The sequence below is a fragment of the Notechis scutatus genome, chromosome 5 (assembly GCF_049901735.1).
Source record: "Notechis scutatus isolate UNSWTSFEM ecotype Mainland chromosome 5, rNotScu1.2, whole genome shotgun sequence".
Classification (NCBI taxonomy): domain Eukaryota; kingdom Metazoa; phylum Chordata; class Lepidosauria; order Squamata; family Elapidae; genus Notechis; species Notechis scutatus.
This window is the reverse complement of record NC_142013.1, coordinates 3,028,730-3,056,152: the sequence shown is the minus strand read 5'-3', so window position 1 is coordinate 3,056,152 and position 27,423 is coordinate 3,028,730. Positions and strand designations below refer to the sequence as shown.

At 43.8% G+C, this 27,423-nt stretch overlaps 1 protein-coding gene and 1 long non-coding RNA gene across 2 annotated transcripts in view; both read left to right on the top strand.

Annotated features, from left to right (window-relative positions):
* The window catches only part of LOC148130344 (uncharacterized), a 469,114-nt gene that overhangs the window by 425,542 nt on the left and 16,149 nt on the right, over positions 1 to 27,423 (top strand). The gene's annotated exons all lie outside the window — the stretch shown is intronic.
* P2RY2 (purinergic receptor P2Y2) overlaps positions 1 to 27,423 on the top strand; it is a 46,042-nt gene that overhangs the window by 2,470 nt on the left and 16,149 nt on the right. Inside the window, exon 2 of the mRNA XM_087965970.1 lies at positions 5,363 to 5,469. The gene's annotated coding sequence lies outside the window, so the exon portion shown is untranslated. The remainder of the gene's footprint in view (positions 1 to 5,362; positions 5,470 to 27,423) is intronic.

Genomic DNA, 27,423 nt, shown 5'->3' with positions numbered 1-27,423 from the left:
AGAAAGGTAGATCTCTGAGTGAATCTGTGATTCTGTGAGCAACTCAATCTGCCTGCCTGCTTTGCCTGATTTTGGGTAAAAGTTCCTCCTTTTTTATATATTTTTTTTAAATATTTACATAAATATTTATCATGTTTACATACAAGCCACGCCCAGTCAGCAAGCCATGGCCACCCGGTCACATGACCACCAATCCATGGTCACAAATTAGGCCACGCCCACAGAACCGGTTGTTAAGAAATTTGAATCCCACCCCTGCCTCTACCATTCTTCTTCTTCTTAAAAACCTCCAGAAACAGCTTCACACACCCTGCGTCAGTAAGCCCCCTGCCCCAAATAATCTGCTCCCCGAACCTTAATCAAATCTTAATTTCCAAACCTTGGAGAGATTGGACAGCCAATGGCCTGGAATGGTTTGAGGTCTCCTTCTTGAGCAGGGGGCTTGGACTAGATGACCTCCAAGGTCCCTTCTGTTATTCTGTTACCTGTATTACATTTTATTCCGCTTTTCTTTTCCACGGTTGACGGAAAAGCTATCCTCTCTACGTTTTTGATCACTCCTCTCTTCCCTTCCCTGGTTCCCCCTCACCCAACCTTCCTACTATTTTTAGAATACCATTTTCTCACCTCTGACTTTAAATAGGACGGGAACCTGCCCAAGGTTGATCTATGATATAAGGCATTTGCAAATGCCCCTCGAATAAATGCTACCAAGACAACATCTCAACGTGGCCCTAGAGACTACAATTCAAAATAACAGAATAATGGAAGAGTGGAAAATCTGCTCAAATTGGGGACCCTATGCCATTCCAAGCAAAAGCTTGTCCGATCTTCATCTTAAAATCCTTCTGTGATGGAGCATCCAGAACCTCTGGTGGCAAGTAGTTCCACTGCTGAAGTATTTTCACCGTCAGGAACTTTAGCAACAACACAAGAGCACACAACAGATACAAACTCAATGTAAACCGCTCCAAACTCCATTGCAGAAAGTACGACTTCAGCTACCGAGGGGTCAATGCCTGGAATGCACTACCTGACTCTGTTGTTACATCCTCAAACCCTTCCACTCCTTTAACCTTAAACTAGCCACGATTGACCTCGCCCCATTCCTAAGAGGTCTGTAAGTGGGGTGCATAAGGGCACCATCGTGCCTACCGTCCCTGTCCTATTGTCCCCATTTATTCGTACCTATTTCCTGTATTCTTACTCATGTTTATACTTATACCTATTATCTTGTAAGCGATTGACCAATCAAATAAATAAATAAAAAATAAAAGAAGGAAGGAAAGAAGGAAGGAAGGGGGGAGGAAGGAGAACAGGGAAGGGGAAGGAAGGAGAGAAAAAGCATGGAGGGAGGAGAGAAAGGAAGGGAGAGAATAACCATTCCTAAGACGTCTGTAACCCCCACTCCTTTAGCCTCAAACTAGCCACTATTGACCTCACTCCATTCCTAAGAGGTCTGTAAGGGGGCGTGCAGAAGTGCACCAGTTCCTACCACCCCTGTCCTATTGTCCCCATTTATTCGTATCTATTTCCTGTATTCTTACACATGTTTATACATACCTATTATTATTATACCTATTAATATACCTATTAAGCAATTGACAAATCAAATAGATAGATAGATAGATAGATAGATAGATAGATAGATAGATAGATAGATAGATAGATAGATAGATAGATAGATAGATAAAGATAAATGATAGAGATATAGATAGATAGATAGATAGATAGATAGATAGATAGATAGATAGATAGATAGAGATAGATAGATGATAGATAGATAGATAGATAGATAGATAGATAGATAGATAGATGATAGATAGATATGATAGATAGATAGATAGATAGATAGATAGATAGATAGATAGATAGATAGATAGATAGATAGATGAAAGATACATAAAGATAGATGATAGAGAGATAGATAGATGATAGATAGATAGATAGATAGATAGATAGGCAGTCAGGTAGAGATAGATAGATGATAGATAGATAGATAGATAGATAGATAGATAGATAGATAGATAGATAGATAGATAGATAGATAGATAGATAGATAGATAGATAGATAGATAGATAGATAGATGATAGATAGATAGATAGATAGATAGATAGATGATAGATAGATAGATAGATAGATAGATAGATAGATAGATAGATAGATAGATGATAGATGATAGATAGATAGATAGATAGATAGATAGATAGATAGATGATAGATAGATAGATGAATGATGATAGATAGATAGATAGATAGATAGATAGATAGATGATAGATAGATAGATAGATGATGATAGATAGATGATAGATAGATAGATAGATAGATAGATAGATAGATAGATAGATAGAGATAGATAGATAGATAGATAGATAGATAGATAGATAGATAGATATAGATGTAGAGATAGATAGATAGATGATAGATGATAGATAGATAGATGGATAGATAATAGATAGATAGATAGATAGATAGATAGATAGATAGATAGATAGATAGATGATAGATAGATAGATGATAGAGATTAGATAGATAGATAGATAGATAGATAGATAGATAGATAGATAGATAGATAGATAGATAGATAAAGATAAAGATAAAGATAAATGATGAGATTAGATAGATAGATAGATAGATAGATAGATAGATAGATAGATGAGATAGATGATAGATAGATAGATAGATAGATAGATGATAGATAGATAGATAGATAGATAGATAGATAGATAGATAGATAGATGATAGATAGATAGATGATAGATAGATGATAGATGATAGATAGATAGATAGATAGATAGATAGATAGATAGATAGAGATAGATGATAGATAGATAGATAGATAGATAGATAGATGATAGATAGATAGATAGATAGATAGATAGATAGATAGATAGATAGATAGTTCCAGGTTGCTTCTCTCCTTGATGAGTTTCCATCCGTTGCTTCTTGTCCTGCCTTCTTCAGGGGCTTTGGAGAATAATTTCACCCCCTCTTCTTTGTGGCAGCCCCTGAGATATTGGAGCACTGCTATCATGTCTCCCCTGGTCCTTCTTTTCATCCAACTAGACATGCCCACTTCCAGCAAGTGTTCTTTATGTTTTAGCCTCCCAGTCCACTAATCCTCTTTGTTATAATATGATTTATGGCAGCTATGTGATTTACGATCATTGTTCACACTTAACAACCGTTGCAGCATCCCCATAGTCAGGTCATCAGAATTGAGACACTTGGCCACTGGTTCATGTTTATGATGGTTGCAGTGTCCCAAGGTCATTCACATTTATGACCGTTGCTGGGGTAACGTGATCCCCTTTTGCGACCTCCTGACAATGGGCACACGAGATTCACTCCACAACTTTCTTACTAATTTCACAGCTGCAGTGATTCACTTAGTAACGGTGGCAAGAAAGGCCACAAAGAAAAAAAGAAATGGGACAAAATTCACTTAAGAAATGTCTTGCTTAACAATGGAAATTTTGAGCTCAGTTGTGGTTATACGTCGAAGTATTTTAGAGTTACTGGTTTTGTTTAATTATGAGACACAAGTTAACCTGAAAAAAAAATTACTCCCCATTTCTTGTTCTTCCCATTTCTTGTTCTTCAAATTGTTTCGAGCTGCATTTTGAAAATATGCAGAATTCGATGTCCAGAATTCTCCAGCCGTATCAATAGCTGTCTTTTAAAAACTATATTAAAATGTTTAATGTTTGAATGTTAAATATCTGTCACTGTCCATATCTACCACTGTCTTTTCTAAAAAAAAATATTTAACCTTTTAAGAATATTCAAGTCTTCCTGGACAATTTTAAGAAGAAGAAAAAAACCAACCCAATTTTCAAAGCGTTTTTATGATATTCTGGTTATGATATTTGTAAGCATTTTGGGAAGTTGGTGGATTTCATATAAATCTTGGTTTATTTTTAGTATATTTTATTTTATTTTTTTATTTTATTTGGTTTGTCAATTGCTTACAAGATAATAGGTATAAGTAAAGACATAGTTATGAATACATGGATACATATAAGAAAAAATAAAAAAATATATAAAAGAAACAATAGGACAGGGACGGTAGGCACGTTGGTGCGCTTATGCACACCCCCTACAGGCCTCTGAGGAAGGGGGTGAGGTCAATAGGAGACAGTCTAAGGTTAAAGTTTTTGGGGTTTGGGGAAGAAACCACAGAGTCAGGTAGAGTATTCCAGACATTGACCACTCTGTTGCTGAAGTTGTATTTCCTGCAATCAAGTTTGTTTATTTATTTATTTATTTTTGTCAATTGCTTGCAAGATAATAGGTATAAGTAAAAACATAGTTATGAATACATGGATACATATAAGAAAACTTTATGTATTTCCTGCAATCAAGTTTGGTGCGATTAACTTTGACTTTGTATCTATCGTGTGTTCTTGTGTTGTTATGATTGAAGCTGAAATATTCATTGACAGGTAGGACATTGCAATGTATGATTTTATATACTATACTTAGATCAGACCGAAGGCGGCGTAGTTCTAGGTTTTCTAGGTCTACAATTTCAAGTCTGGTGACATAAGGTCTTCTGCAACAAGTAGAGGAGCGGAGAACTCTTCTTGTGAAATATTTCTGGACTTTCTCAACTGTGCTAATATCAGATACGTAATGTGGGTTCCAGACTGATGAGCTGTATTCGAGTATTGATCTAGTTATTAGTGTAACATTACCAGAGAAAAAGCTACGTAAGATTAGGTTAACAACTCTTAGTGCCTTTTTGGCTCTGTAGTTACAGTGGGCTCTAGCACTTAGATCATTAGAGGTGAGTACTCCAAGGTCCTTGACAGAGTTTGGATCATCAACAAGGTCTTGACTATTCAGCCTGTATTTTATTTTCTGATTTTTTTTTGTAAGACAGAGCATTTATTTGTTGAGACTTGAAGTTGCCATTTGTTTGACCGTTCTGATACATAGTCGAGGTCTTTTTGGAGGGTAGTAGTATTGTCTGTGGTGTTGAACAGTTTACATCATCAGCGAAGAGGACGCAGTTGCTCTTAATATGATCACAAAGGTCATTTATGTAGAGTATGAAAAGAGTTGGTCCTAGAACACTGCCTTGGGGGACACCACTGTTGACAGGTACAGATATTTTTTTTTAAAATTTGTAAACATTTTGAATACAGTGTATTGTCATTTCTAGAAAAGCAAAGAAAAACAAGCAAACAGAAATATTAACATATACACTGATAACAATAATAATAGTGTAACAGATTGCTCTTTATATTAGCTTATTTGTAATTCTGTTGATTATATTGGCATATTTATAATTATAAATCATCTTTGATATTTCATTCGTACATAGCAATAAATTTTCTTTTCTTTTTTTAGAATAGAAAAATTGTTTATTGGCCAAGTGTGATTGGACACACAAGGAATTTGTCTTGGTGCAAATGCTCTCAGTGTACATAAAAGAAAAGATACATTCGTCAAGAATCATCAGGTACAACACTTAATAATAATCATAGGGTACAATAAGCAATCAAATCATACTAGGAAACAGTCAATATAGATCATAAGGATACAAGTGACAAAGTCACAGTCACACAGTCACAAGTGGGAGGGGATGGGTGATAAGGAGTGATGAGAAGATTAATAGTAATAGTAGTGCAGACTTTGTAAATAGTTGAACAGTGTCAAGGGGATTATTTGTTTAGCAGAGGGATGGCATTGGGGGAAAACGTGTCTAGTTGTTCTGGTGTGCAGTGCTCTATAGCATCGTTTTGAGGGAAGGAGTTGAAACAATTTGTGTCCGGGATGTGAGGGGTCTGTAGATATTTTCACAGCCCTCTTTTTGACTCGTGCAATAGACAGGTCCTCAATTTAAGGCAGGTTGGTAGTAATTGTTTTTTCTGCAGTCCTAATTACCCTCTGGAGTCTGTGTCTGTCCTGTTGGTTGCAGAACTTCATCTAATTTCCACCTCTTTATCTCTAACCACTCGTAAAATCCGTTCCATGTTAAGTAAACTTCTGTGTCTAGAAATCTCGGTTTAATATGTGACTTTTTGCTGGCAGGGTGAAGGTTTTGATAGCCGAACATTTTAATAAGTGACATCTAATATTAGTCCTCACTAAATTAAGCCTCTTCTTCTCCCCGGCGTGATTCAGATGGTGTTGGGTTTCATCGCATCCCCCATAATCCCTGGTAAATGCCAAAGGATGGAACAACAACATGCTGAGATCCATGGGAGAAAAGTATTTATTTACAAACAGTCCTTGCTTTCCCGTTATGATCGTAACTCGAGGAATGCTTCTAAATACAGATAGTCCTTGACTTAGAACAATTTGTATAGGGACCGTTCGAAGTTTACAACGGCACTGAAAAAAGTGACTTGTGACCAATTTGCACACTTACGACCATCTCAGAGTCCATCCGTCCCTGGTCACATGATTTACAGATGCTTGACAAGTGATTCACATTTATGACGGTTGCAGTGTCCCGCGATCCCCTTTAGTGACCTTCTGACAAGCAAAGTCAAAGGGGAGGGGAAGCTGGACTCGCTTAACGATGGTGTGACTAATTTAAGGACCGCAGGGATTCGCTTAACCAACGCAGCAAGAAAAGCCGTACCATGGGGCCAAACTCACTTGATTTCTCACTTAGCAACGTGAAAGGTGGGCTACGTTGCGGCCGTAAGTCAAGGATTGCCCGTAGCTTGCCCGCCTATTGCAGTCGTAAGTCAGGATGGTCGTAAAACAGGTCATCAGGTTACTGAGCTGGTTTTACAACCATTTTGCAGTGCACGGCTAGTTAAGGAAACTCATTGGGCAGTTCTTCTAAAATCCAATTGTAGTTGTAAATTGTGGTTGGGTGAACATAACAGATAACAGATAACCAGAATTGGAAGGGACCTTGTAGGTCATCTAGTCCAACCCCCCACCCAAGCAGGAGACCCTACATCATTGCTGACAGAGGGCAGTCCAGTCTCTTCTTGAAATCCTCCAGGGATGAAGCTCCCACAACTTCTGAAGGCTACTTCTGTCCCATGGGTTGATTGTTCTCTCACTGTCAGAAAGTTTCTCCTTATTTCCAGGTTGAGTCTCTCCTTGATCAGTTTCCATCCATTGTTCCTTGTCTGGCCTTCGGGGGCTTTGGAGAATAGCTTGACCCCTTCCTCCTCTCTGTGGCAGCCCCTCAAATATTGGAAGATGCTCTCCTGTCTCCCCTGGTCCTTCTTTCCCTAGACTAGCCAGGCCCAGTTCCTGTAACCGTTCTTCATATGTTTTAGTCTCCAGTCCCCTAATCATCCTGGTTGCTCTTCTCTGCCCTTTTTCTAGAGTCTCAATATCTTTTTTTAGTGTGGGACCAAAACTGGATGCAGTACTCTAGGTGTGGTCTTGCTAAGGCTTTATAGAGTGGTATTAGTACCTCCCTTGATCTCGATTGTATCCCTCTGTGAATGCAACCTAGGATTGCATTGGCTTTTTTGGCTGCCGCTGCACACGGCTGGCTCCTATTTAGCTGGTTGTCCACTAAGACTCCAAGATCCCTCTCACAGTTACTGCAATTGAGCCTGGTTCACTCAATATGGGATATGACGGACGGTCATAAATGCCAACCGGTTGCCAAGTGCCCCAAAAGCCGTGCTATGACCACAGGGGGTGGAAGTGAGGATGGGGTGGCCGTCATAACTTCAGAACCAGGTCGCAAATACCTTTTTGGGGGATCCGTCATAATTTTGGTCACAAGTCAAGAACTGTCTGTACTCAATGAGATCTGGCTTTTCCATTCTACCCAACGATGCATCAACTACAGGGAGTCCTCAACTTATAATGATCCATTTAGTGACCGTTTCAGTTAAAAAGGCACTTAAAAAAGTAACTTATGACCATTTTTCACACTTACGGCCATTACCCTTGTGGTCACGGGATCCAAATTCGGACGCTTGGCAGCTGCTTCATTAGTTTACGACGGTCACAGCGATCCCCTTTTGCGACCTTCTGACAAGCAAAGGCAACGGGAATGCGAGTTTCACTTCACAACTTTCTGACTAACTTAACAACGGCAGCGATTCACTTAGCGGCGGTGGCAAGAAAGTTTGTAAAATGGGGCAAAACTCACTTAACGCATGTCTCGCTTTATCAATGGAAATGTTGGACTCCGTTGTGGTTGTACGTCGAGGACTACCTGGAAATCTGAATCATGCTTTGTGTGCAGCTGGGAAGACTTTAATTGTAGGTTTCTGTTGCCTTTTGAGAAGTGAGGCTGACAATAAAGTATTTATTATAGCTTATTTATTATAACTATTTATTATAAACTATTATAATAAAGTAATGTTAGTGATGATGATATAATACCAATAACAATAATGGTAGTAATAGGAATACAAATAGGAAGAAGAAGAAGAAGGATATTTGTGATACATTTTTAAAAGTTCAGTTGGCTGAGTATCATGTTTAATAAATAAAAGAGAGAAGGAGAAGGAGAAAGTAGAGAAGGAGAAGGAGGGAGAAGAAAAGAAGAAGAAGAAGAGGAGGAGGAGGAGAAGAAGAAGAAGAATATTTGTAATGCATTTTAAACGTTCAGTTGATAGAGTTTCATGTTTAATGAATAAAAGAGAGAAGAACAAGGAGGAGAAAAAGAAGGATATTTGTGATACATTTTAAAATGTTCAGTTGACTTGAGTATCGTGTTTAATAAATATCAGAGAGAAGGAGAAGGAGAAGGTGGAGAAGAAGGAGAAGAAGAAGAAAAGGAAAAGAAGGATAAGGAGAAGAAAAGGAGGAGGAGGAGGAGGAGGAGGAAGAAGAAGAAGAAAAAAAGAAGAAGAAGAAGAAGAAGAAGAAGAAGAAGAAGAAGAAGAAGAAGAAGAAGAAGAAGAAGAAGAAGAAGAAGAAGAAGAAGAAGAAGAAGAAGAAGACAGTTATACAAACCCTTTTTGAATGATTAGAGCCCAGACAGAACCCAGAATAATATTCATACAACCTTGGCTAACACCCAGACATTGCACCCCCAAAGGGTTTTTCAGTGGTGTGAAGGTTGTATCCTTGTATGATGAGACAAGGTCCGCATTCCTGACTGGGTTAGGTAATACCCAGACAGCCCTCTCTGATTATTTAAATTTAGATTTAATTGTCTTGTTTGCTTAACATGGTACCAAATGGTTGAGGAGTTAAGCAAGCAGCTAAACAGGAAGTTTTGCAAGCCTCTGCATTCACTCCGAATCCCCCGGAAATAGTCACTTCACCTACCTGTAAAAACAGCCTTTTGCATTTTGAAGACTTTAGTGCAGTGTTTCTCAATGTTGGCAACTGGAAAATGGGTGGACTACAACTCCCAGGATTCCCCAGCCAGCCTGGCTGGGGAATCCTGGGAGTTGTAGTCCACCCATTTTCCAGTTACCAATGTAGAAAAACACTGCTTTAGTGGGGGAAAAAGTTGATATTCAGGAGGTTCTAGGATCGTAAAGTGGGCCTGGCCCTATTTTTAAGGAGAGAAGAAGAATCAATGGCAAAAGTACTACCCCGTTTTCCCGAAAATACGACCTACCCTGAAAGTAAGCCCTAGCTTGATTTTTACACGTGCGCCCAATATAAGCCCTACCCTCCCATAATAAGCCCCAATTAAGGTCCTATCCACTCCAGGGTACACAGGTAAAAAATTAAGCTAGGGTAAGGATGGGAGGTGGAGCTGCCCTACTACTTACCTTTGGACAGTTGTAGCCAGGCCTCGCACACCTGCCTGGCCGGCCCATTTCTTCTGCAGCCGGCAAGGCTGGCCAGGATTTCCTGAAGGCCTCTGGAGCTGAGAACAAAGCTCTGGATTGATCCTGAGCTCTGTTATTGGCTGCAGAGGCCTTCAGGGAAGCCTCGACGCCCGCAGAAGAAGAAGTTCCTGAAGGCCCCTGACAGTGAAAAGGAGGCCAGGGGTGAGGTGCACAAGTGAGGTTAGTCCATGGACGACATCCCCCGAACATAATACCTGGTGCCTTGTTTTGGTGGCAAAAATACAGTATATCTATATCTATATATCTATATATCTCTATCTATATCTATATATCTATATATCTATATATCTATCTATCTATCTATCTAATCTATCTTGTAACTATCATCTATCTATCTATCTATCTATCTATCTACCTATCTATCATCTATCATCTATCTATCTATCTATCGATCTATCTAGCTATCTATCTATCTATCTATCTATCTATCTATCTATCTATCTATCTATCTATCTATCTATCTATCTATCTATCTATCTATGTATCTATCTATCTATCTATCTATCTATCTATCTATCTATCTCTATCTAATCTATCTTCTAACTATCATCTATCTATCTATCTATCTAATCTATCTTCTAACTATCATCTATCTATCTATCTATCTATCTATCTATCTATCATCTATCTATCTATCTATCTATCTATCTATCTATCTATCTAATCTATCTATCTATCTATCTATCTATCTATCTATCTATCATCTATCATCTATCTATCTATCTATCTATCTATCTATCTATCTATCTATCTATCATCTATCATCTATCATCTATGTATCTGTCTATCTATCTATCTATCTATCTATCTATCTATCTATCTATCTATCTATCTATCTATCTATCATCTATCTATCTATCTATCTATCTATCTATCTATCTATCTATCATCTAATTATCTATCTATCTATCTATCTATCTATCTATCTATCTATCTATCTATCTATCTATCTATCTATCTATATATGAATGGGTCTTATTTTCGGGAAAACACGATCCATGCCAGTGAGCCTATATAAATTTTTTAAAAAAAGAAGATAAGGAAGCTGCCATATCCAGAGGTCCTCAAAATGGCAATAAAGAGATGCACAGCGAATCTCAACTCTTTGCTGACTCCTTCTGGTCATCCATTTTGGTCCTTCACTTTCAACAGTTCATTCAGCGACCATTTGACATTACAACCAGCACTGAAAACAGTGACTTATGACCAATTTTCACACCAGGAAGGAGGCTTCATGTTAAATAATGTGAAATACAGGTAGTCCCCAACTTACAACAGTTCGCTTAGTGACCGTTGCAAGTTACAACGGCACTGGAAAAAGTGACTTATGACCGTTTTTCACGCTTATAACCATTGCAGCATCCCTGGGGTCACGTGATTAAAACTCGGACACTTGGACACTGACTCATATTTATAACGGTTGGGAGTATCCTGGGGTCATGTGATCCCCTTTTGCGACCTTCCGTTGAACAAAGACAATGGGGAAGCCAGATTCACTTAACAACCCTATTACTCACTTAACAACTGAAACAATTCACTTAACAGTGGCATGAAAGGTCGTAAAATGGAGCAAAATTCTCTGAACCAATGTTTCACTTAGCAACAGAAATGTTGGGCTCAATTGTGATTGTAAGTGGAGGACTCCCTGCATAAAGTTAAAAAAAAAGAAGCTGCAATAACCAGATGTCCTGAAGATGGCGATAAAGAGATGCACAGAAAATCTCAACTCTTTGGCGATCCCCAGTGGTCATCCATTTTGGCACTTCTGGAAAATGAAATATTTGCATGGTTTTGCCATCTGATCCCTCCAAATCTTTCAGTAGGACTCCATGGATCATACACTCCCACTTTTCTACACCCCCAAGGACCTGGCAGATGTGGTTGTTTGGTTAGATGAAAAGTATTTTAATTTATTTATTTATTAAAAGTATATGCCTCTCATCTTGCAAGCAAGCAACTATGGGCACCTTATCGGATAAAAATGAAGATATAAAACATCACGGTGATAAATGTAAATGAAAAGGATGGAAATTAACATAGGAACCTTCTCACGCGTTCTATGCGTTGTCGTTGGTTTCTGAAGAAAGCTGGAAATGAGCAGGATATTGTGCAAAAATGTGGCAATTACGGGAACTTAAATAATTTCTTGCAAGCTCGAGGACTGTCATGGTCACAGGGCTCCAATTCCAATCAATCAACAGATCTAAAAGAAACAACAAACCCCAAAGCACCAAGTTTCGCCTGTATACATCGATTTTCAAAGAGTATTCGGCATTGGTGATATTACACTGTGTGTAAATATGTTTGCCATATCCCAGATCAGTCAGTTAATCTGTTTGTTTGTTTTTTAAACAGGCTTCTAGAGGTGGAAGAGATGCTACATATCATCTCTTTTATTTTTTTTTAAATCCTTGAAGTCATTTAGTCTGACCTCTTTCTCAGGACAGGAATCCATGTTAAATTATCCCAATTATCCAGCTTCCATCTTGAATGAATCCAACAAACAGGAGCTCCCACCTCCTTAGATCATGGTTTGCACCCTCAAACTGTTTCTTAAGATTTCATCAGGATTGCTTTTCTGTAACCTGAATCCTCTCCATCTCACTAGCATTGGGATGTGGGGATTTCAATTGGCATTCAGCTGGGGAATTCTGGGAATTGAAATTTGGACTTGCTGGTTGCGGAAATCAGGAACTCATTGTCTCCTGGTGTTTGGTTTTCGTGCCCAAGGTGGGACTAGAACTCACTGTCTCCTGGTGCTTGTCCCAAATTCACCCAGCTGGCTTTTGTGCTTAAAGTGGTACTAGAATTCACAACTTCCTAGTGATTGGTCAATCCAGCCCAGCTTTCATGCCTAAGGTGGGACTAGAACTCACCCTCTCCTGGTGATTAGCCCAAAGTCACCCAGCTTTCATGCCTAAGGCAGGACTAGAACTCACCGTCTCCTAGTGATTGTCCCAAAGTCACCCAGCCGGCTTTCATGCCTAAGGCGGGACTAGAACTCACTGTCTCCTGGTGATTAGCCCAAAGTCACCCAGTTGGCTTTCATGCCTAAGGCAAGACTAGAACTCACAGTCTCCTAGTGATTGTCCCAAAGTCACCCAGTCGGCTTTCATGCCTAAGGCGGGACTAGAACTCACCGTCTCCTGGTGATTAGCCCAAAGTCACCCAGCTTTCATGCCTAAGGCAGGACTAGAACTCACCGTCTCCTAGTGATTGTCCCAAAGTCACCCAGCCGGCTTTCATGCCTAAGGCGGGACTAGAACTCACCGTCTCCTGGTGATTGGCCCAAAGTCACCCAGTTGCCTAAGCTAGAACTCACAGTCTCTAGTGATTGTCCCAAAGTCACCCAGCCGGCTTTCATGCCTAAGGCGGGACTAGAACTCACCGTCTCCTGGTGATTGGCCCAAAGTCACCCAGCTTTCATGCCTAAGTCTCACCCAGGCCCAAAGTCACCCAGCCAGCTTTCATGCCTAAGGCAGGACTAGAACTCACAGTCTCCTAGTGATTGTCCCAAAGTCACCCAGCCGGCTTTCATGCCTTAAGGCTCACTTAACAAACGTCCCGCTTTTAATAGGAATTCCAGCCCTGATTGTAACTGTACATTGAGGATCAATGTATGGTTTTCTGCCTGCTATTCCTTCATTCGTAGAAATTTTATTTCTCCTTCGGAGCAGCAGCGAATACCGGCTGGTCCTTTAAAAGGGGAGATTTTGCAGAATTTTCTGCAATTTCGGGCAGAGATTTGCTTCGAAATTCCAAATCCAGCCGCTCCAGTCTTTGCCCTCCAAGCCTCTCTGGGCTTCAAGCTGTTTGATCCACCGGTTTTTTTTTTCCTCCCCGCTTCTACTGACGTCCATCGATGGGTCACTCTGTGGCGAGGTCTGACCTTTTGTTCTCGGAGTAGGAGTAGCGGAGCTGAGCTGTTGAACAATAAGCTCTTTGAAACAATAAATGGAGACGCTTTGGAATTCGGCATTCTCACATTTCAGGAGAACCCGGGCAGGACGAGCTAATTGCATCTGCATTCCTTCTCGCTGATCCTTGCAAGCAGTTTTAAAACTGGGGGGAGAAAACTATGTTTCTTCCCCTCAGCAAATTTAAGCCGGGTGGACTTCAACTCCCAGAATTCCCCAGCCGCCGTGACTCCAGATCCCATAGCAATATTTCTTCCCCTTAGCAAATTTAAGCTGGGTGGACTTCAACTCCCAGAATTCCCCAGTAGCTATGACTCCACGTCCAATAGGAGTGCTTCTTCTCCTTAATAACTTTAAGCCAGGTGGACTTCAACTCCCAGAATTCCCCAGTAGCTATGACTCCACGTCCAATAGGAGTGCTTCTTCTCCTTAATAACTTTAAGCCAGGTGGACTTCAACTCCCAGAATTCCCCAGCCGATTCCCCATAGCATTTTCTTCCTTAGCCTGCTTCAACTCCCAGAATTCCATGACTCCACGGTCCATTAGGAGTGCTTCTTCCATTAGTGCTTCTCCTCAGCAACTTTAAGCTGGGTGGACTTCAACTCCCAGAATTCCCCAGCCGCCATGACTCCAGATCCCATAGCAATATTTCTTCCCCTTAGCAAATTTAAGCTGGGTGGACTTCAACTCCCAGAATTCCCCAGCCCCCATGACTCCACATCCAATAGGAGTGCTTCTTCCCCTCAGTAACTTTAAGCCAGGTGGACTTCAACTCCCAGATTTCCTCAGATGCCATGACTCCATGTCTAATAGGAGTGTTTCTTCCCCTCAGCAAATTTAAGCCGGGTGGACTTCAACTCCCAGAATTCCCCAGCCCCCATGACTCCACGTCCAATAGGAGTGCTTCTTCCCCTCAGCAACTTTAAGCCAGGTGGACTTCAACTCCCAGAATTCCCCAGCCGCCATGACTCCACGTCCATTAGGAGTGCTTCTTCCCCTCAGCAACTTTAAGCTGGGTGGACTTCAACTCCCAGAATTCCCCAGCCGCCATGACTCCACATCCAATAGGAGTGCTTCTTCCCCTCAGCAACTTTAAGCCAGGTGGACTTCAACTCCCAGATTTCCTCAGATGCCATGACTCCATGTCTAATAGGAGTGTTTCTTCCCTCAGCAAATTTAAGCCGGGTGGACTTCAACTCCCAGAATTCCCCAGCCCCCATGACTCCACATCCAATAGGAGTGCTTCTTCCCCTCAGCAACTTTTTAAGCTGGGTGGACTCAACTCCCAGAATTCCCCAGCCGCCATGACTCCACATCCAATAGGAGTGCTTCTTCCCCTCAGCAACTTTAAGCTGGGTGGACTTCAACTCCCAGAATTCCCCAGCTGGCAATCCACCCAGCTTAAATTTGCTGAGAGGGAGAAACACGGCTATGGCATCTGGAGTCACTCCGACTGGGGAATTCTGGGAGTTGAAGTCCACACGCCTGCCAAGATTGAGCAATGCTTCCGAAAAACCTTTTGGGGTTTATTAATTGATTTACTTGCTTGCTTCCTTATAAAATTTAATCGACCTTGGGGAATCTAGTCGACCTTGGTGGGGGAGGGACTAGAAGACCTCCAAGGTCCCTTCTGAGTCTGTTATTCTATTTCTTATGTTCTATCTCGCTCAATGGGGTCCAAATAATTAAACAAGATGGCTGTTGCAGAAGGCAAGATTCTAGAGATGGGTGTCTTTCATTGGGTTTCATTCTTCATATATTATTATTATTATTATTATTATTATTAACACGCTCTGATGCTAAGATGTTCTACTCCCCCTCCCCACCTGGAGGGAAATCCCTTCCAAATGCAAAACACAAGCAGAGGAGAGGAGTTTCCGGTTCAGTTTCAGTTTCAGAGCAGGAAGCAGCTTTAGTACAGAACAGTTGAGCTAAGCCACGCCCAGGCTCCTTGCTGTCTCCTTCCTCACATGGCAAATACTCTTTCAGTTTCCAAACAGCCCTCAACTCTCCCACACACTGACAGGACACTAGCCAGATGAATACAGATGGATGCTGGTAGGCAGAGGCAGAATTTTTTTCCCCTTATTTGCCTCCCCCAAAATTAAGCCCAACCACATAGTTTTGTAGCGAAGCACAGGTCTCGAGCTAGTTACAGATAATCCTCAGCTTACAATGGTTCATTTAGAGACCAAAGTTAACAACGACACTGAAAAAAGTGACTTATGACCATTTTTCACACTTACAACCATTGTAGCATTCCCCCATAGTCAAGCGATTTACATTAGGATGCTTGCCAACTGACTCACATTTAATGACGCACTGTCCCGGGAGTCACACAATCCCCTTTTGTGACCTACTGACAAGCAAAAATCGATGGAGAAAACCAGATTCACTTAGCGACCGCCTTACTAATTTAACGACTGCAACGATTCACTGAACAACGGTGGCAAGGAAAGTCGTAAAACGGGGCGAAACTCACTTATCGAATTACATAAGTTTTGAGCTCAGTTGTGGTCGTAAGTTGAGGAGACTCCGTATTCACACTTACCACCGTGTCAGCATCCCCAGGGTCATGGGATCAAAATTCAAACGCTTGGCCATTGACTCACAGTTATGACGGACACAGTATCCCGGGGATTGCCTTTTTTGACCTTCTGACTTGGTTCACTTAGCAATCGGAGGCCATTTCGCTTAACAACCGTGGGAAAAAGCATCATAAAATCAGGTGTGGCTTACTTAACCGCCACCTTGCTTAGCAACGGAGGTTCTGGTTCCCGATGGTTGGCCGTAAGTCAAGGACCAACTGTAGAGTCAACGCTGCGCTCTCCGATAGCCGGGCGTTTTGCATCTCTCAAGTACACCTGCAGAGATGGGCGTGAAGGAGTTAGAAAAGTGATGATCCGGCAGAACGGATTGTGCCGCGTGAACGGTATTAAGCGTGCAATGTTCAGACATGTTCTCTTTTTCGAACACAACACCTCCCCGCCTCTCCTTAAATAGGAGCCTCACAGGCGAGTGAGGGAAGAAATCCAGCCCAGCCCTGTATAACCTGTTAGATTTCTGCCTGCCAGGGAATTTTTATTCTGCTCTGCTTTTTATAGATAAAAGCAGAATAACCAAGAGTTGGAAGGGACCTTGGAGGTCTTCTAGTCCAACCCACTACGCAGACAGGAAACCCCTATGTCCGTGGTGGCTAACCTTTTTGGGCTCCTGTGCCAAAAATTGCGCACGTGCTTATGCGTGCATGTGTGCGTGCCAGCATCCAGAAGGTAATGCGCCCCGCAATTTCCCTTGCGCAGGCGCATGCAATCCACCCCCCGCCGCCCCCTTACCTGTTCTGTGCTTCCCAGCTGATTTTCGGCCCATTTGAGGCCTTTTTCGGCCTTCTAGGGGCTTGAGGAAAGCGTCTGCAGCCCGAAAAATAGGCCTGTTTGGTTACTTCCGGTATTTCCGGAAATACAGGAAGTGATGAAACGGGCCTATTTTTTCGGGCTGCAGAGGCTTTCCTCAAGCCTCTGAAAGGCTGAAAAAGGCCTCAAACAGGCCCAAAATCAGCTGGGAGGTGCGCAACGGTTGAGGTAAGTGAGGTAAGTTGGCCTGCAGCTCGCATCCCGGCACAAATGGCTCTGCGTGCCAGCTGTGGCACACGTGCCATAGATTCGCCATCACGGCTCTATGCCATTTCAGACAGATGGCTGCCCAGTTTCTTCTTAAAACCTCCAGTGATGGAGCTCCCCCCCCAACTTCTGGTGGCAAGCAGTTCCGCCGGTGAATTGTCCTCACTGTTAGGAAGTTTCTCCTTAATTCCAGGTTTCTTGATTAGGTTCCATCCATTGCTTTTTTTGTCTTGCTCTCAGGTGCTTTGGAAAATAGCTTGACCCCCCCATCCTCTCTGGGGCAGCCCCTCAAATATTGGAAGGCTGCTATCATGTCTCCCCAGTCCTTCTTTTCATCAAATCTAGACCTACCCATTTCCTGCAACCGTTCTTTATATGTTTTAGCCTCCAATCCTCCAATCCTCTTTGTTGCTCTTCTCTGCACTCTTTCCAGAGTCTCGACATCTTTTTTTTTTTTTACATCGTGGCGACCAAAACTGGATGCAGTATTCCAGGTGTGGTCTTAAAAGGTAAAGGTTCCCCTTGCACATTCGTGCTAGGGAGCGGTGCTCATCTCCGTTACAAAGCCGAAGAGCCAGCGCTGTCCAAAGACGTCTCCGTGGTTATGTGGCCGGCAGGACTAAACGCCGAAGGCGCATGGAACGCTGTTACTTTTCCCACCAAAGGTGGTGCCTATTTTTCTACTTGCATTTTTTTTTACGTGCTTTCGAACTGCTAGGTTGGCAAAGCTGAGACAAGTAACAGGAGGTTGCTCCATTCCGCGGTGCTAGGGATTCGAACCGCCAACTTTTTTGATCAACAAGCTCGGCATCTTAGCTGCTGAGCCACCATGTCCCTTTCTGTGTGGCCTTACCAAGGCCTTACCAAGTGGTCTTAACGCTACACGTGATCTTGATTCTATCCCTCTGTTTATGCAGCCTAGGATTGCATTGGCCATTTGGGCTGCTGCAGCGCACGGCTGGCTCCTATTTAAGTGATCGTCCACTAGGATTCCAAGATCAAATTGCTTTTCTTCTCTGCTATTTGAAATCTCTTCTGTCCCCTCCATTCTATTCCCACTTCCGGCTCCTGGCAGGACCTAGGTGAGCATTCACAAGCTATTTGAGCAGGTCAGTTAAAGATCAAGCTTCGTTCAATCGTGGTTAGTCTTGATGCGCAGCACAAAACCTGTATTTGGCTTGTTTCTGATTGTTGGCTTGAGCAAGTGGGTTGGGTTGGCTCTACTTATTAAGGGATCAGGCTAGAAACCAGGAGATGGTGAATTCTAGTCCTGCCTTAGGCATGAAAGCCACCTAGCTGTTTTGCAACCACTAGGAGATGGTGAGTTCTAGTCCACGCCTTTGCCATGAAAGCTGGCTGGGTGACTTTGGACCAGTCACCAGGTGACGGTGAGTTCTAGTCCCACCTTAGGCATAAAAGCTAGCTGGCTGACTATGGGCCAATCACCAGGAGACAGTGAGTTCTAGTCCTGCCTTAGGCATGAAAGCCAGCTAGCTGTTTTGCAACCACTAGGAGATGGTGAGTTCTAGTCCACACCTTTGCCATGAAAGCTGGCTGGGTGACTTTGGACCAGTCACCAGGTGACGGTGAGTTCTAGTCCCACCTTAGGCATAAAAGCTAGCTGGCTGACTATGGGCCAATCACCAGGAGACAGTGAGTTCTAGTCCCGCCTTAGGCATGAAAGCCACCTAGCTGTTTTGCAACCACTAGGAGATGGTGAGTTCTAGTCCACACCTTTGCCATGAAAGCTGGCTGGGTGACTTTGGATCAGTCACCAGGTGATGGTGAGTTCTAGTCCCACCTTAGGCACAAACATTGTCCAGCTCACTGTTGCCAATCACCAAGAGACCGTGAGTTCTAGTTCCACATTAGACACAAAAACCAGGTAGGTGATTTTGGACCAATCACCAGGAAACCATGAGTTCTAGTCCCATCTTAGGCACAAAAACTAGCTAGCTGACTGTGGGCCAATCACCAGGAGACAGTGAGTTCTAGTCCTACTTTAGCCGTGAAACCAGCTGGGTGCTTTGCAATCACTGGGAGATGGTGAGTTCTAGTCCACACCTTTGCCATGAAAGCTGGCTGGGTGACTGTGGACCAGTCACCAGGTGACGGTGAGTTCTAGTCCCACTTAGGCATAAAAGCTAGCTGGCTGACTATGGGCCAATCACCAGGAAACAGTGAGTTCTAGTCCCGCCTTAGCCACGAAAGCCAGCTGGGTGACTTTGGACCCATCATTTTCAGCCAAACCTGCCTCACAGGGTGGTTGTTATGGGGAAAGTAGCAGGAGGAAGGAATATTAGCTACACTTGCTGCCTTGAATTACTTCTAAAGTAATAGAGGTTTTTTTTCCCCAAGCTTTGGGGAAATCAACCTTATTCAAGTAAACAGAGAAAAGTTTAGACATGTGATCTTGGTTATAAATGAAGAAATGTCGTCCCCCCCCACACACACACGAACACAATTGGGGAACCTCAGGTATCATCAGTGGACGATCCTAATAACCTAGAAGGAGATTTCAGTTCTGCTATTATTCTCACACGTTTCCGTTCCACCCTGTATGGCTTTTGTCTTCCTTGCCTTAGATTAACTCCGTCATTTCAATTTTGCAAAAATGGCAAAAAAAAACACCCTTTCTACACAAATGCAACCGCCTGGCTTTAAAGCAGAATAATAGTGTTCCGTAGTTGAGTGGATGTTACAACCACACTGATTCATAAGCGATCCCTCCCTTCCTCCTGCAATAATACGCTGTGAGTAACTCGCTGTTGATTGGACTAACATCATTCTTTGCTTCCCTTTGTAAGTTCCCATTTCAAAAATTCTTAGCGATTGGTTATTCATCCCGAAGCGCCGGCATATAAAACGCTCAGAAATGGCACTAAGGTTAACTTGGATTGACTGATGACTCTCGCTCCCAAATTCTTGCATCCCACGCTAGAGGCAGTCCTTGACTTACAACCAAAGTCGGGTCCAACATTTCTTTTGCTACGCAAGACATTTTTTAAATGAGTTGCATCGTGTTGCAAACTTTCTTGGAGGTGAGGGGGGGTGGATGGAGAGAGAGAGATGATAGACAGACAGACAGATAGACAGAAAGACAGACAGACAGACAGACAGACAGATAGAATTCTTTATTGGCCAAGTGTGATTGGAGACACAAGGATTTTGTCTTGGTGCAAATGTTTTCAGGGTACATAAAAGAACAGATACATTCGTCAAGAGTCAAGAATCCTCAGGCGCAACACTCAATGATAGTCATAGGGTACAATAAGCCATCAAATCATACTAGGAAACAGTCCATATAAATTGTATACAAGCGACAAAGTTACGGTCATACAGTCACAAGTGGGAGGGGATGGACGATAAGGAGGAGTGAGAAGATTAATAGTAATAGTAATGCAGACTTTGTAAATAGTTGGACATAGATGATAGATAGATAGATAGATAGATAGATAGATAGATAGATAGATAGATAGATAGATAGATAGATAGATAGATAGATAGATATAGATAGATGTAGTATAGATAGAGAGAGAGAGAGAGAGAGAGAGAGAGAGAGATAGATATGATAGATAGATAGATAGATAGATAGATAGACAGATAGATAGATAAAGATAGATAGATAGATAGAGAGAGAGAGAGAGAGAGATGGATGGATAGATAGATAGATAGATAGATAGATAGATAGATAGATAGATAGATAGATAGATAGATAGATAGATAGATAGAGAGAGAGAGGCAGGCAGGCAGGCAGGCAGGCTGATTGAGAGAAATGTGACATCGTATCCGAGGCTAATTGAAAAAAACAAGGCAACCCCCAACCCCGGAACTGTGCCTGGCTCTTCGACCCCCTAACTAATGTTTGTGTGTCCCCATGTTCGTGCAAACACAGCCACCGTCTTGTGACGCTTCAGGAATCCTCTTAAGCTTCTTGAAGGGCGATTTGATCTGCACCCAGGAGCACAAGGTGTGAAGGCGGCCATTGTCTTTTGATTAATTCCATGTTAAGCTCTTGTTGCAAGCCCAACCTCCTTTCGTAACCAAAGGGACTCTTGAAACTTTACCTCAGCTCGCAAGGAGTCCCGCAAATCGGTTAGTCCTCGACTTACGCCCAGATCTGGGGAAAAACAATGTCCACCGCTAAGCAAGATGGTTGTTAAATGAGATTTGCCCCAGTTTGCAACTTTACCTGCCACGGTGGCTAAGTGAACCATTGCAGGTTGTTCAGTGAGTCACATGGTCATTAAGTGAATCAGGCTTCACTGGTCAGAAAGTCACAAAAGGGGGCGTCGCGTGACCTCGCGACACTGCGGCCATCGTAAGTATACGTAATCAAGGAGGGACCCAATCTAGAAATAAGGAGGAATTTTGCGACAGTGAGAACAATTAACCAGTGGAACAGCTTGCCACCAGAAGTTGTAAATGCTCCAACACTGGAGAATTTTAAAGAAGAGCCTGGACAACTGTTTGTCTGAAATAGTATAGAGCAGGGCGTTGGACTAGATGACCACAGGGTCCCTTCCAACTCTGTTATTCTGTTATTACTATCTGCACCTGTGTCTGGACACTGGGGCAAAGGAAGCTGAATTTAAGGAATCAGAATCAGAATGGAGCTAGAAGGGACCTTGGAGGTCATCTAGTCCAACCCCCCTGCTCAAGCAGGAGACCACAAACCGCTCCAGACAAGTGACTGTCCAGTCCCTTCTTAAAAATCTCCATTGATGGAGAACTCACAGCTTCTGGTGGGTTAACTGTTTTTCCTATCAGGAAGTTTCTCCTTAATTCGAGGTGGGTTCTCGCCTTGATTATTCAAAAATAGAAAATTAACAGAATTGGAAGGGACCTTGGAGGTCATCTAGTCTAGTGGTTGCCAACCAGTGGGCCGGGAACCACTGGTGGTCCGCGAGAAAATTTTGGTGGTCCACAGAGAAATGTCCCCCACAAAGGGTGTGCAGGAACACAAGACTGCGCTGCCCTCATGGCCCGCGGAACACAAGTTTTGCATCGCTTAAATTGCGAACAACATGAGGTAGTGAAGGGAGGGGGAAAGGGCGGAGGGGGAACTTGCTCCACTCACCCCACACACCTGGCCTGGCCACTGGGCTGCTTCTCTCCGCTTCTTTCTTCTTCTTCTTTTGGTTGAACGCAAGGAAAGCAGCAGAAGTCTTTCTTTCTCTCCCCCAAACTCCGCCAGAAATGAGTCTTTGGGACCCTGCAAGGCCTCTTGCTCCAAGAGGCTGCGAAGACTCATTTCAGGCGGAGTTTGGGGGGAGAGAAAGAAAGACTTCTGTGGCTCCTGCTGCTTTCCTTGCATGAAGCCAAAAGTCTCTCTCTCCCCCTGAGAACGGAGCTGGAGACGGTATCCTGCGATCCCAAATAAAGAACGATCGATCGGTAGGAAAACGGGGTGGGGGATTTTCCCGCAGATTTTGGGGGGGATTTCCCCAGGGTCTCTGGTCCGCGGGATTTAAAATGATGAGTTTGGTGGTCCCTGAGGTCCAAAAGTTTGGGGACCCCTGTTCTAGTCCAACCCCTTGTCTCTTGTCCTGCCTTCGGGTGCTTTGGAAAATAAATTGACCTGTAGAAAGCCGGTCAAGAAGTTCATTTTGCAATGACAACGCTGCTGTCCCAACTTGTGTGTAAATCCCACTCCCGTGGCCCGAGACCACCTCGGGTGCTGGCAGTGTGGGAGGATAGGGGGTGTCGATGTGCCTTCTCTTGTCCCCAAAGACCCCTCCCCCTCCCTGCCACGTCCCCAAATAGCCTCCTCGGCGCCATAAATCAAAGGCAGAAGAAAAGAAATCCGAACCGGGCGTGTGTGAAATATAGAATGAGGGCATCTAATCCCTCTCTGGAAAAAGACCAGGAGGGCTGAGTCCAGCTTTGTGTAGCCACAACGGAGGGCGGAGGGATGGAGTTTGCAACTTGCACCTGCTAGTTCCCCCCCACTCCTGGTCATTTATTTCCCCCCCCCCACCAGAGTGACCTCCGATCTCAGAGGCCAGCACCGGGAAGGGAGGGAGAAGGAGGTGCCTTAAAATAGCCTAATTCGACATTGGTTGCGACTCTGCCGTGATCCACTTGATCTCTTCCCGCTCTGGACACACAACTGGGGTGGGAAAATATATACTTCCCCACCCACAATTTTGCATATTTCTCTTTCAGCCTCCTGAAACTCTTAATACGGTCACCATCTTTCTTTTCCTCCTTAGTTTTTTTGGGGGGTGTTGTTGTTGTTTGTTTGTTTGTTTAGGAGGTGTGTGTTTTGGATGTGCATGTTGCGTTCGGGGCTGGCTTGCTTTGCCAGATGGTCCTTGCATGAAGCCAGTTTGGCCGAGTGGTTAAGAAGCTGGCCTAGATACCAGGCCACCCTGAGTTCTAGTCCTGCCTTAGGCATGAAAGTCAGTTGGGGGACTTTGGGCCAATCACCAGGAGACAATGAGTTCTAGTCCTGCCTTAGGCATGAAAGTCAGTTGGGGGACTTTGGGCCAATCACCAGGAGATGGTGAGTTCTAGTCCTGCCTTAGGCATGAAAGCCAGCTGGGTGACTTTGGGCCAACCACCAGGAGACAGTGAGTTCTAGTCCTGCCTTAGGCATGAAACCCAACTGGGTGACTTTGGGCCAATCAGGAGGTGAGTATTCAGTAGGTTCTGACCAGTTCTGGAGAACCGGTAGTGAGTTCTAGTCCGAGCAGTTTGGAGAACCAGCAAATACACCTCTGACTGTGAGATTTTACATTATCCTTTTCCTGCCACGCCCACTGGAGCCATTGCCCATCACAGAGACGGTGAGTAAAGAAAAAATTGAATCCCACCACTGGGCCAATCATCAGGAGACAGTGAACTCTAGTCCTACCTTAGGCATGAAACCCAACTGGGTGACTTTGGGCCATTCACTGGCTTTCATGCCTAAGGCGGGACTAGAACTCACCGTCTCCTGGTGATTGGCCCAAAGTCACCCAGCTGGCTTTCATGCCTAAGGCGAAACTAGAACTCACTGTCTCCCGGTGATTGGCCCAAAGTCACCCAGCTGGCTGTCATACCTAAGGCGAGACTAGAACTCACTGTCTCCTGGTGATTGGCCCAAAGTCACCCAGCTGGCTTTCATGCCTAAGGCGGGACTAGAACTCACTGTCTCCTGGTGATTGGCCCAAAGTCACCCAGCTGGCTGTCATACCTAAGGCGAGACTAGAACTCCCAGTCTCCTGGTGATTGGCCCAAAGTCACCCAGCTGGCTTTCATGCCTAAGGCGAGACTAGAACTCACTGTCTCCTGGTGATTGGCCCAAAGTCCCCAACTGACTTTCATGCCTAAAGGCGAGACTAGAACTCACTGTCTCCTGGTGATTGGCCCAAAGTCACCCAGCTGGCTTTCATGCCTAAGGCGAAACTAGAACTCACTGTCTCCTGGTGATTGGCCCAAAGTCACCCAGCTGGCTTTCATGCCTAAGGCGAGACTAGAACTCACTGTCTCCTGGTGATTGGCCCAAAGTCACCCAGCTGGCTTTCATGCCTAAGGCGAAACTAGAACTCACTGTCTCCTGGTGATTGGCCCAAAGTCACCCAGCTGGCTTTCATGCCTAAGGCGAGACTAGAACTCACTGTCTCCTGGTGATTGGCCCAAAGTCCCCCAACTGACTTTCATGCCTAAGGCGAGACTAGAACTCACTGTCTCCTGGTGATTGGCCCAAAGTCACCCAGCTGGCTTTCATGCCTAAGGCGAGACTAGAACTCACTGTCTCCTGGTGATTGGCCCAAAGTCACTCAACCAGCTTTAATGGCTAAGGCGGGACTAGAACTCACCGTCTGGAAATAAGAAGGAAACTCTGATTCCCATCGTATTAATTTTGGTGCAGCTAGGTGATGAACTGGGCCATCCTTGGTGCTCTCTGAGCTTGTTGGTTTTCTTGCCGACGTTTCATCAGCCAACTAGACAACATGCTCCCAGTTTGTATACAGCGGCTTGTAGCCCTGGTGGAGCTGCGATTTTTCTCTTCGATGGTTCCTTGATAAAATATTTGTTTTTGTGGATTGTTTCCCTGCTTGATCGGTTGTCTCCTTAGTAATTCCTTCCTTTGGGAATTGCTTTCTGCTGGATTGTTTGTCTGGTGTTGATCCCTGCTTATCTGGATGTTTGTGACTCCTTCAAATCGCTCTTTTTGGGAATGGTGTGTAAATTGGGGTTGTGGAATCAACCTTCCCAGGTAGACCAAACAGGAAACACAACCAGGTGAGACTAATTCTATACAGGTAGCCCTCAACTTACAAGCTTTCATTTAGTGACAGTTCGAAGTTACGGCACCGAAAAAAACCTGTTTTTCACACTTACGACCGTTGCAGCAAAATTCAGGCGCTTGGCAACTGACTCATGTTTATGACCGTTGCAGTGTCCCGAGGTCGTAGGATTCCATTTTGTGACCCTCTGACAAGCAAAGTCAACGGAGAAAGGCAGATTCGCCTAAAGCCCGTGTTACTAACTTAACTGCTGCAGTGATTCACTGAGCAACGGTGGCAAGAAAGGTTGTAAAATGGAGCAAACCTCATTTAATAACTGCCTTGCTTAGCGACAGACCTGTTGGGCTCAGTTGTGGTCGCGAGCCGAGGACTAATTGTGCGAGCAGAATCTTGCAAATCCAAAAGCCTGTGATGACCCAAAAGCAACAGAGGCACAAAAACAGGTGAAGTCCCTTTAATTCCTTCAATTTGGCTTCAAAGTTCCAAATATCCTTGACTGGAGACAAAAAACTCCCCCACAAACAGCTACAAAAAGGAGGAAATGCCATCCAAACTAAAAATACCTATAAATTATAAATAGAAAAAAACAACACAAACCACACTGAAGCAATTAAGGAGACAAGGCAGGATAAGGGCTTGAAGACGTCCACAGATATCGAAATACACACACTGGGAAGGACTCCAGAACTCAATTAAGAACTGTAAATTATTTCACGCTTTGCTTCCAGCACTGGGCCATACATATGTCCGTCCTTTTAACCTGTCCTCACAGCTGCAGCCCAAGAAGGGGATCAAGGCCCTTTCTTCCCCTGTAGACCATGCCATTCATGTTTCTCCCTTATCCGCTCCTCCCTGCATGCCCTAGGATGAAGAGGGGGTGGGCCTGGGTCTTCCTCTGACTTCCCAGCCGGCCTGTGCCCTTCCCCAGCTTCCTCCACAACCTCCGGAGCCACACTTCCACTCCCTGTCGGCTGTTCCTCCTCTCCCTTGGAGTCAGTCTCCAACAGGGGCATGGCAAAGCCCAAATCTCCCTCTTGTCTTTTTACAGCCTGAGAAACCAGGGAGGCTCCCTTCAAACTCTCTTTCTCCACCCATTATACAGCTGTGGGCCATGTCCTCTCTTATCTGACCACTTCCTAAGCTGCATCTCTTTACCCAGTCTCCCAAGGTCTTTGCCACATACCATTACAACGGCTGACCGTACCTAAGAAATAGAGCGTAAATAATCGATGCTGCAATGTTAGTACCTTTATTGTGAGAGTACAATATGTGTACAATGAGATTGGCTGAGCCTCCCTTCGTGCACACACACACACACACCCCAACACAACTCACAGTGAGGACAGAAGTCCCTAACCCAGTCCCAATCTTATTACACTAGGTGACCTTGTTGCACAACACACCGGCCCTGCAAGTCTATCATACTATGTTGACGTGAAGTGAGGTTGCAATGCAAGTGAGGTTCGAAATAAACATTTTTTTTCCAAAATCACAGTCCATACGGGACTCTCCTAACCTCCTGACCCCCCCTCCCCCAAATCCTAGGAGTGAATTTTGCTGTGACCATTTCCCCGAAAATACAACCTACCCTGAAAGTAAGTCCTAGCGCTTGATTTTTTTTTTTTTTTTACACGTGCACCCAATATAAGCCCTACCCCAAAAATAAGCCCTAATTAAGATCCCGCCCACTCCAGAGTGGACGGGTAAAGATTAAGCTAGGGTGGGGTTGGTGTGTGTGTGAAGCTGCCCTACTACACATGCAAGTGAGGTTAGTCAGTGGATGATATCCCCCGAAAATAAGACCTGGTGGCAAAAAAAATATAAGACAGGGTCTTATTTGGGGGGAAACATGGTACTTATCCAGCATCAATACATTTCTGACCACCCCATCCAT